Source organism: Lissotriton vulgaris, chromosome 10, assembly GCF_964263255.1.
Source record: "Lissotriton vulgaris chromosome 10, aLisVul1.2, whole genome shotgun sequence".
NCBI classification, from domain to species: Eukaryota; Metazoa; Chordata; class Amphibia; order Caudata; family Salamandridae; genus Lissotriton; species Lissotriton vulgaris.
In genome coordinates this window covers 116,029,800-116,038,537 of record NC_141698.1, presented here as the reverse complement: position 1 = coordinate 116,038,537, position 8,738 = coordinate 116,029,800, and the positions used below count along the sequence as shown (strand labels likewise).

Sequence of the window (8,738 nt, the reverse complement as noted above, 5' to 3'; positions counted from 1 at the left end):
ATGGAGCACTTACTCATAACATGAGCAGATGCTGACACGCGCCATGGACTAAGCCTCATACAACAATAATATAAAGACCTCACCAGCAACGCTGTGCTCACAGCACAGAGAGCCACCACACACCGGCTGTATGATGCAGGAGACAAAGCTGGGAAGCTACTGACCTGGCTGGACAAGTGGCACCGGTCCCGAAACTGGGAGCTCGATGTCAAGAAGGATGCGGGTGAGCTGGTCAGAGGAAGGCCACATATTGGTCAATCATTTGCAGTCTACTCTTCCCGTTTATATTCACCGGTGAAGAAATGGCTGACTTTCTTAAAGACATCTGCTTTCCACGGATGGCACAGGATGAGAGAGGCTACCTAGTGACAGAGATAGGGGTAGAACAGATTGAGGCTGTGATACGACAGCTGCAGTCGGGGAAAGCTGTGGGCCCAAAGGTTATCCATATGAAACTATACAAGTCCATGGCCACTAAACTAACCCTCAACTGTCAACTATGTACAAAGAGGGCAGAGAGGGAGGCACCCTGCCACCAGACCAGTGACTTGCCACAACAATAGTTCTCCATACGGAAGGGCAGCCTCCAGAGGAATGCACCTCGTACAGGCTTATATTGATATTAAATAAAAAAGTCAAAATATTGGTGACGTGCCTGAGAAAGGTAATTAATACCCTCATCCACCTTGATCAAATGGGCGCCATCGAAGGACAAGCTTAACCTTCGGCAACTGTTGTGCTAGGAGAGATACTGGGGCGTGGGTAGATATTGCATGAAAATGTACTGGTGATGCTCCTGGATGCTAGGATGGTGTTTTATACATTGGAATGGGACTATATCTTTGTAGAGTTGGACAGACTAGGATTTTAATCGCAATTAAAGCAAGGGGACGGCTTGTTCTAAAGCAGCTCACTATGCAGGATCAGGGTCAATGGGTTATTCTCACCAATCATCAGACTACGTTGAGGCAGCAGGCAGGGTTGCCCACTGTCGCCCATGGTCTTTGCTCTAGCACTGGAACCACTGACTGCCTGGGTGTGAAAAGACCGGCTGATCAGGGGTGATGCCTGGAGGACAAAATATCCCTATTAACAGATGAAGTTCTACTCTACATTACCAACCGTGATATGACGATGTCCAAAATATTACAAATACTCTTGAACTTTGGCAAATGTTTGGGGTATGTCACTAACCGATATATGGGGAGAGGATGTGGTCTAACAGCTAGGGCGGTCGATCTCAAATCTGAGGAACCGGGTTTACATCTTGGCAATGACGCTCAACATCCTGTGATTCTGAGCAAATCACTTCATCTCCCTTAGCCTAACAAAAATGAATGTCTCCTTGTGTAACACAACTGGTGTTCATGTAAAGTGCTCTGATACCTGATATCTTCGGGTCCAGTTCACACTATATAAAACTCTGAAAAAAAACCAAGAAAACCAAGTCCCTGTTCTACCATCTAGTCAGTGGGATACCGCAACAACCGCTAGTCTGCGAAGTAAGGACTGCGCTGACTAGATTTTGAAACCTAGGTATATATATGTTCCAACTGGTGTCAACCTCTTGGAATCTGTCCCCACTGCTGGGAATACTAATGAGTGATGTGCAGGCATTTTCACTTTCGTTGTTGGGCAGGGTAGCATTATTTAAAATGTTGTTTTCACCACACTTCCTATATGCATTAAAAAAATACCCCCTATGAGTTCCCAAAGGCATATTTCAGAGCAGTAAAGGCAGAAATAAGGCTATTACTATGGGATGGTAATCGCCTGGTTCAAATTGACAAGTGGCTGGTGTGAAGGTAAATTGCACTCCAATGTGTACATAAATACTACTGGGCATCCCAGCTGATGACAACTATTGACTGGGCCTTCAAGGCACAGACTCAGCGGGCATTACGGATATCTTTCACCAGTTGGGCAAATGCCAGCTGTCCCGATGTCACACCCCTGATGCTGATCTACATCATACACTTAGAGTGTGCATATTCCAATCTCAGTACCCCACTAACGGTGAAGAATACAACGGTAGTGCAGAACATAACTGAATAATAGAACGGTTTCATCAGGCTCCATTGGAGGGCTCCTCAGTGCTGCACTCGATCAGGATGGCGGCGCTCCCTTCTCATCTGAGCCGAAGGTGAGAGTACCACCCTGAGAAGGGTGCAGGGCCATGGCCTCCGGAAATACTCCATACCTCATGGAATGGGATGCCCTTCTGCTAAAGTTTCAGGAATGGTGGGTGATGACTCCATCTCTCCTTAGCCGCACTCCATTATTCGCAACCAGGGTGCCATTCTCCCAACTATTCTAAGTGTATGAAGCAGCTTAGCCCTCAGATACCCCCACCCTCTGCCGCAATTGGCTCTTGCTGACCAGGGGGGTGGTGGTTCCCCTCCCAATGTCACTATGAACGCTGCTTCAAGCGTATCCTTGGGCTATAACTGTGCCTTTGCCTCCCGATGATGAGGGTAGGGATCCCTGATGCGCAACCTCCTGCTGTAGTCCCATGCCCAACCAACCATCTTTGTTGTTGTTACTTTGGCAATTCACCTTTCCCCTTTCCCCTTTCCGCACATTCTACTACTGTTGGCTTTGCCATGTGCACTGCCAATGCTGAGGGCTCTCAATGTACTACACTACTGTATCCGCACCCTTTCATGTGCTGTCACCTTTGGTACAAAGCCTATTACAGAAACTAAAAAACAAAACGTCTGGAGAGATGAAGCAGTCAGGGCAAGAGGTAGGGGGAATGGTGATGATGGGAGAGGGTGTAGCTAGGCAGAGGCAAAGATGCAACATGAGAAAAAGGAGCAGTTTCAGACTGGGTCAGGGGTCTTGTGCCCTGCAGAGGTTGTATTGTCTCCCTATGGAGGCAATGATCCATTTTAGGATCTTTATTAAACAAGACAAATAAAAAGGCTAATAATTTCAGATTTTGTATTGGTGAAGATCGCTGGCGTATTGATCAGATTTGTCAATCTTCAAGCCACATGCCATCCTCTCACTTATCTCTGTCCCAAAAACTTCTGATTCTTCTTTGTTTCCTATGCTCTAATGACATGTTCATGCTGCTACTGTTTGCATTGTACTCATGATGAGCAGCTACACTTTTCATTGTACTTATGATGCCATGCCTGTTTTGAGCTGTACAGTGCTCTGAGGCACTCCAGGATAAGGGAACAGCCATAAATCTTTAAATTAAAAATGCAAAAAAATAAATGAGAAAGCAAATGTAAAGCTGGAGACTGAAACACTTTATTTTTCTCAGGCAAGTGAGAGGACACATTGAAGAGACCAGCAGTACTAATTTAAGACCACTCTCTTTACTTCTACACTTAACAGGCCTTGACCAACCACAGAAAAGAAGCTCCTTAACCTTTGGTGTACTCTGGTGTGAAAAGGCCATTCCACCCTCTGCTTCTTACTCAGCAAAGATGACCTTTGTATCATAGACTGTGAAGGGCAAAACATCACAGAACTGAGAATTTCAAGTGGCTTCACACTGCTCAAAGTCTGGCAAAGGCACAATGCAGAAAATGGGTGATATGGTGCAAATGTTCCAGAAGGAGGAAGAAATAAAGACATTATTATTTGGGAGAATCAACTGTAAACAGATAAGATAACAACAAGTATGCTTATTAAAGCACTTGTCTGTAAAATACTGTCTATAGGCTTAAAGAAGAAGACAATTCATTGCAGTAGGGATGAAGATAACACTCAAATAAAGTTCTGTGCATTTACAATAAAGTGGACCATGAATTGAAAACTCCCCCAGAGGTCATAGAGAAGCTCACCACCACAATTTGGAACTATATACCAGATTTTATAGAGCAATCTAAGAAAAGAGTCCAGGCTGGGACCTCTAACACATCCAACATACAAGGTAAAAAAAACCTGGGTGTTCTGATTGGCTCTGAGCTCTCAACATTATCTTGGGTCTTGAATGGAGTCAGCAGAACATTTTATCCATCTACACAATATTAAAATAATTTTTTAATCCATAGTTTTTCCCACCAAAGCCAGGCCGTCATCACCATTGTATGATGATGAATAGATTAGGCCAACAGTATATATGCAGTTATCTGCCACAAAGTTGACTACAGAAATAATTTGCGACAGAATATTGTTAACAAAAATATCTATAAGCGAAACACCATGAAGTTAAGCAAATATTAGTAAGTGCAGATTTATTAATATTATTCTTAACTTCACATCTATGTATCTTAACAATAAATTTCCAGGGTACTCCTGTACATTATAGTAAAACTATGCTTACCTAGAGCATTTCACTTTTGTAGCCAGTGGTTTTGGTCAGGGAGACGACTACAATCTGTGCCACTCAATAATCTTCAGTCCACAGATTCCCAACACCTGGCTCTCCAGAAGGTTTGAAGAAGGTAAAGTAGTGGCAACACCATTTTGTTGTAGGAGTCTCATTTGCAGGATGCTCTTTCATTCTCAGCCAAAAGCATAGACACACCAGACTATAGGGGTATAGTGTTGGCACGGCTGACAGCACCAACCGCACTTTTTGATCAGGAGGTGAAGCCTCAGATATAGCCTATGTTGAGAACCAGTAGACATAAAGCGGATGAAACAGAAGAGGGCCCGGGCTTCGCAACAGCAGCATGTTCTTTTCCAATAGTTGGTTCTTTTCAGTTTTCTTCTTTTCTATGGTTCGCCTACTGGATTAATGAGAATGTGATTCTTGTATGTATGCCATATTGTATCCTGTGCATATACCTACAATGGCTCAGTTTGCCTAATTTTAACTAATAAAGTTTGTTTATAAAAATTTTAAAAAACAATAAACACACATTTGGCATTCAGACATAAACTTAACACTCACCTTTAACCTAGACGAGTTCATTCCGATACAAGGCAGCAATGTTGTGGATCCCAGACCCCTTTCTCCCTAGGTCCAAGAGCTTACGCGCGATGAACGTTAGATCTTTACAAGACGGCCATAAAGGGACATAACATAATCTAGTGAGTGTGCGATATAAATGCGACATGTTGGATAATACAGTGCAAATGTCCACCAATCTGCATATGCAAAGTTTACTTTAATATTAAGGCAGAGCTTACATCGTGGAGAAGTGTGGCTCAATGGTTAGAAGAGGCAGACCATGAACCAGAGGTCAGACCCGGGACCAGGGTTCAATTCCCGACGTGGCAGGGTCTTGAGCCCAAAAATGTCCACGGACTCGATAATTCTCACTTCGGTGCTTGCTTGAATCACGGGTTCTCACTCTGCAACTCCGGGCAATAGCTTGCTTAATCTCCACTATAGCCCCCGTGGCGGGATGCCTGGCTTTCACCTTGGGGGTGCCCAGTATGGGTTTTCTCACAGGGAGAAACCAGGACGGGTTCCCAAAGCAAGCGCTTAGAGACCATTGGTGATATGCGCTATATAAATATAAATTACAATTACAATCATGTTGATGGAGCACACAGGTCACCTGATTAGTTTACCATACTTACCTGGACCCATAAAAAACTCTCAACACTTAATCAGGTAACCTTTGCTTCCCTGCTCTAACCAGTGATTTATTTACTTTAGGACTTTTACCTATACACCTTGACTTACCAATCCTTGTCATCGGTACCTATAGTCCTAAGGGATCAAGAGTGCTAGAATAATGAGGTAGTTAATAAACAATCTTGCATTGCAAATGAACACAAACTCGGGGAAAAGTTTAAACACTTTATCTATGTAAATTCTTAAATGTCAATGTCCATACTACATTATTTGAAACTTGATCTATCAACAGGAATATGATTAAAGCAAAATGAAATGAGAAACGTTTATTAAGCATTGAAACATAGGAAGGGTAGAAAAAAAGGAAAATAATGCAAAGACGTTCCCACACAGATTTTATAGTTACCTAGAATAGTGTGAAGACCAACCCTGGCCACTGGCTGGGATAAAGGACAGAACCCCAAAGTGCAAGTGCCAGCAGGAAAGAACAGGTGCAGACCAGAATCAGGACAGGTACGAACCAAATTGGATCAGGACAGGACCACCACAGGCTAAGACCGGCACCCACAGCTAAAGTGCAACGCCAGCATTACAACCCTCTCTGCAGCTAACGGCCAAACCCCGATTGGGTCTTCGATCTTCTTCCCAGAACCCTGATTGGGTTATCGAATCTTCTGACAGAGTGCTTCGCCAGCACCTCTGCTCTTGATCGCCTATTGAGTGCGTTGGGTCAGTGACAGGTCAGCTATTCGGACAAGTCGGACAATTTTGCTAGCTAAGCCTACCTTAGTTATACCATTTTCCAGAGCAGTGTACCACCCCCAATGTTGCAAGTGTGTGAATCCCCAATTCTGATTGAACAAAAAGACAAGGAGAGGTCCTCACACCATATTAATATGAGGTAACTTGTATTCGGCATTCAAATTACGTTCCCTCCCATAACTTTATTTTCCCATGCCCTTTTATTCCACCCGACAGTGAATGTATCAATAACAAATACAATGTATTAACATTTTATATTATTCTCTTTCTCTGGAGAGTTCATCAGGTCAGGTTCTCAGAGTGTCGCACAGTCAAGTCTGATGTTGGCATAGGTTCAATGCCATGACTTGTAGACTCGGGTGAAGTCAGCGCATGTTCATTTCAGAAAACAAGATGGAGCAACCTCGTATTTGATTGGTCCAGACACAAGATAATAACAAATTCAAAGAAGAATAGTTTTAGAACAAAGAATAAATGAATGCACTGTATACCACTTATCTCTACTCTATTCCCATTATTTTATTTTAACTACAGTGTTTAGGGTTAAGCAGAACAAACAATTTAATTATAGCAGCAATGCAAGTGTTATCATGTGAAAACATAGAGAAGCCATCTTAGTTCTTTTCCTTTTTTTTTCTTGTGTTTTTCATTTTTATTTGAAAACAGCGGTATATTTTGGACAAATGTTTTAGTATATAAGTTCCATATTTTTGTACATAATAAAAAGACATTACCCCCATCACCTTCCAATATGAAGTGTCTTACAGCCAAAAAACAACTGCAAGCGTGTTTATCCTGCACATGGGGTGTAATTAAAACAAAATGCTATAACACAAATCAGAACTTAGGCCGTTGTATATCAAAACATTATTTTGGAGTGGTAGATATACTGGTTAGCTAGTGATTGGATACAAGACGCACATCCATTACAATAGAACTGTGCAGATTCACATAAGGCCATGTCAGTAACATTAGTGTATTACACCATTACATAGTGCAAGAAAACATGATTGTGGTTACATAGCAGTATAAGTGCAGAACTGAGCTGATGCCATTTTAACAACAATTACAATAAAAAGGATTTCCGATACATAATTGGAAAAGGAAACCAAATGAACATTGTTCTGAATGTCAGAAAATAAAAGCAGAGTCTCAGCAATATATTTACTGTTAGTATCCTAGATGCTTACTTTACCATCTTTTCTGCAACATGCAAAAATTAGATCACCTTCTTTTAAAGAGAGCTTTTCAATAACTGACAATTAAAGTTATTTCAATGTGTTCTTGTAGCGCTCAGGTGTGTCTTATTTTGGACGGTGTGTAGTTTTTATCTATTACTTCATCTTGTAAAAACATATGAAGGCATCTTTCATTTTGTGCCAATGGATGACCAGCAACCTTATTTATAAACTGCTCAAGTCCTTGTTTCCGTTCTTCTATAAATGCATTATCGAATATTCCATCGTCCCCTCTAAAAGGAAGTTCCCGGAAAAAAGCCTTCCCAGGTAAAGGCGGCACCACCACCTTGCTTTCTCTTTCAAGTTCCCCTCTCAACCATTCGAAGTCACTGTATCTTCTTCGAACACATGATTCCTTTAGTTTAAAAATAGGAAGATTTGTCTTGAGGCGAATCTCATAGGTGGTGAAGCTGCCCGGGTCACCCCCACGGTCTGTGGGTTTCCCACCTCGATCTCCAGGAAGTTGTTCGGTGGGCCGTAGGCGTCGTTCAGGTTTTGAGGCTTGCTCATCAGACGGCGGGTATCTGCGATGGTCTCAGCAATGGTTGTCACAGCTTATATTGCCCTCTTTCGCCGCCCCATCACTCCCCCGCACCAAGAGCTTCTACCTTGGCGGTCTCGACTCCTGCGGATAGCTTTACTGACAGTGACAATGCGGTCAACACCTCCTCCCACCCCACAGTCACACTGGGTCTTGCAAGCCATCTTAGTTCTAATGCGCAGAAGCAATGTTTTCCCACCAAAGCAGAAAGTATGTCATGTCACGTGAGTGTGACAGACGCATGCACAGAAAGGTTCCCTCATTGCGACAGCCATTTTATGACACTCGAGTTACTTGTTAGTAAAAGCACATTGTCAAGCTTCCCCAGCTTACTAGAAATGTTGTGTGGTGCATTATTAGTAAGCCAAAATATAGTAATTAGTCCATTACGAAATATTTTGAGAGGGCTGAGTCCAAGCAAGTCGCTTTCGTGTGCAACCTTGCTCCATCAATGTGCATGGCCCAATTAGCTTCAACTTCTCACTCGATGAACTCACCTATCATATTCTTATGGGAATTCTTTAATATTCTCTTTGGGCCATATGTATCATCATGACCATTTGCGATTTCTAAATAGCGATTTTTAAGGAATTGCTATTTAGAAATCGCAAAATGGTATGTATGTAGGAAATCGCTTCTTTTTAGCGATTCCTTGACATTCCTAAATTGCGATTAGCAAATTGCTAATCGCAAATTTCCCATTAATTTC

At 42.5% G+C, this 8,738-nt stretch overlaps 1 pseudogene; it reads right to left on the bottom strand.

Moving 5' to 3' along the window:
• Positions 1-7,368: 7,368 nt before the first annotated feature.
• Positions 7,369-8,193, bottom strand: LOC147684799 (sorting nexin-3 pseudogene; annotated as a pseudogene).
• Positions 8,194-8,738: the final 545 nt, after the last annotated feature.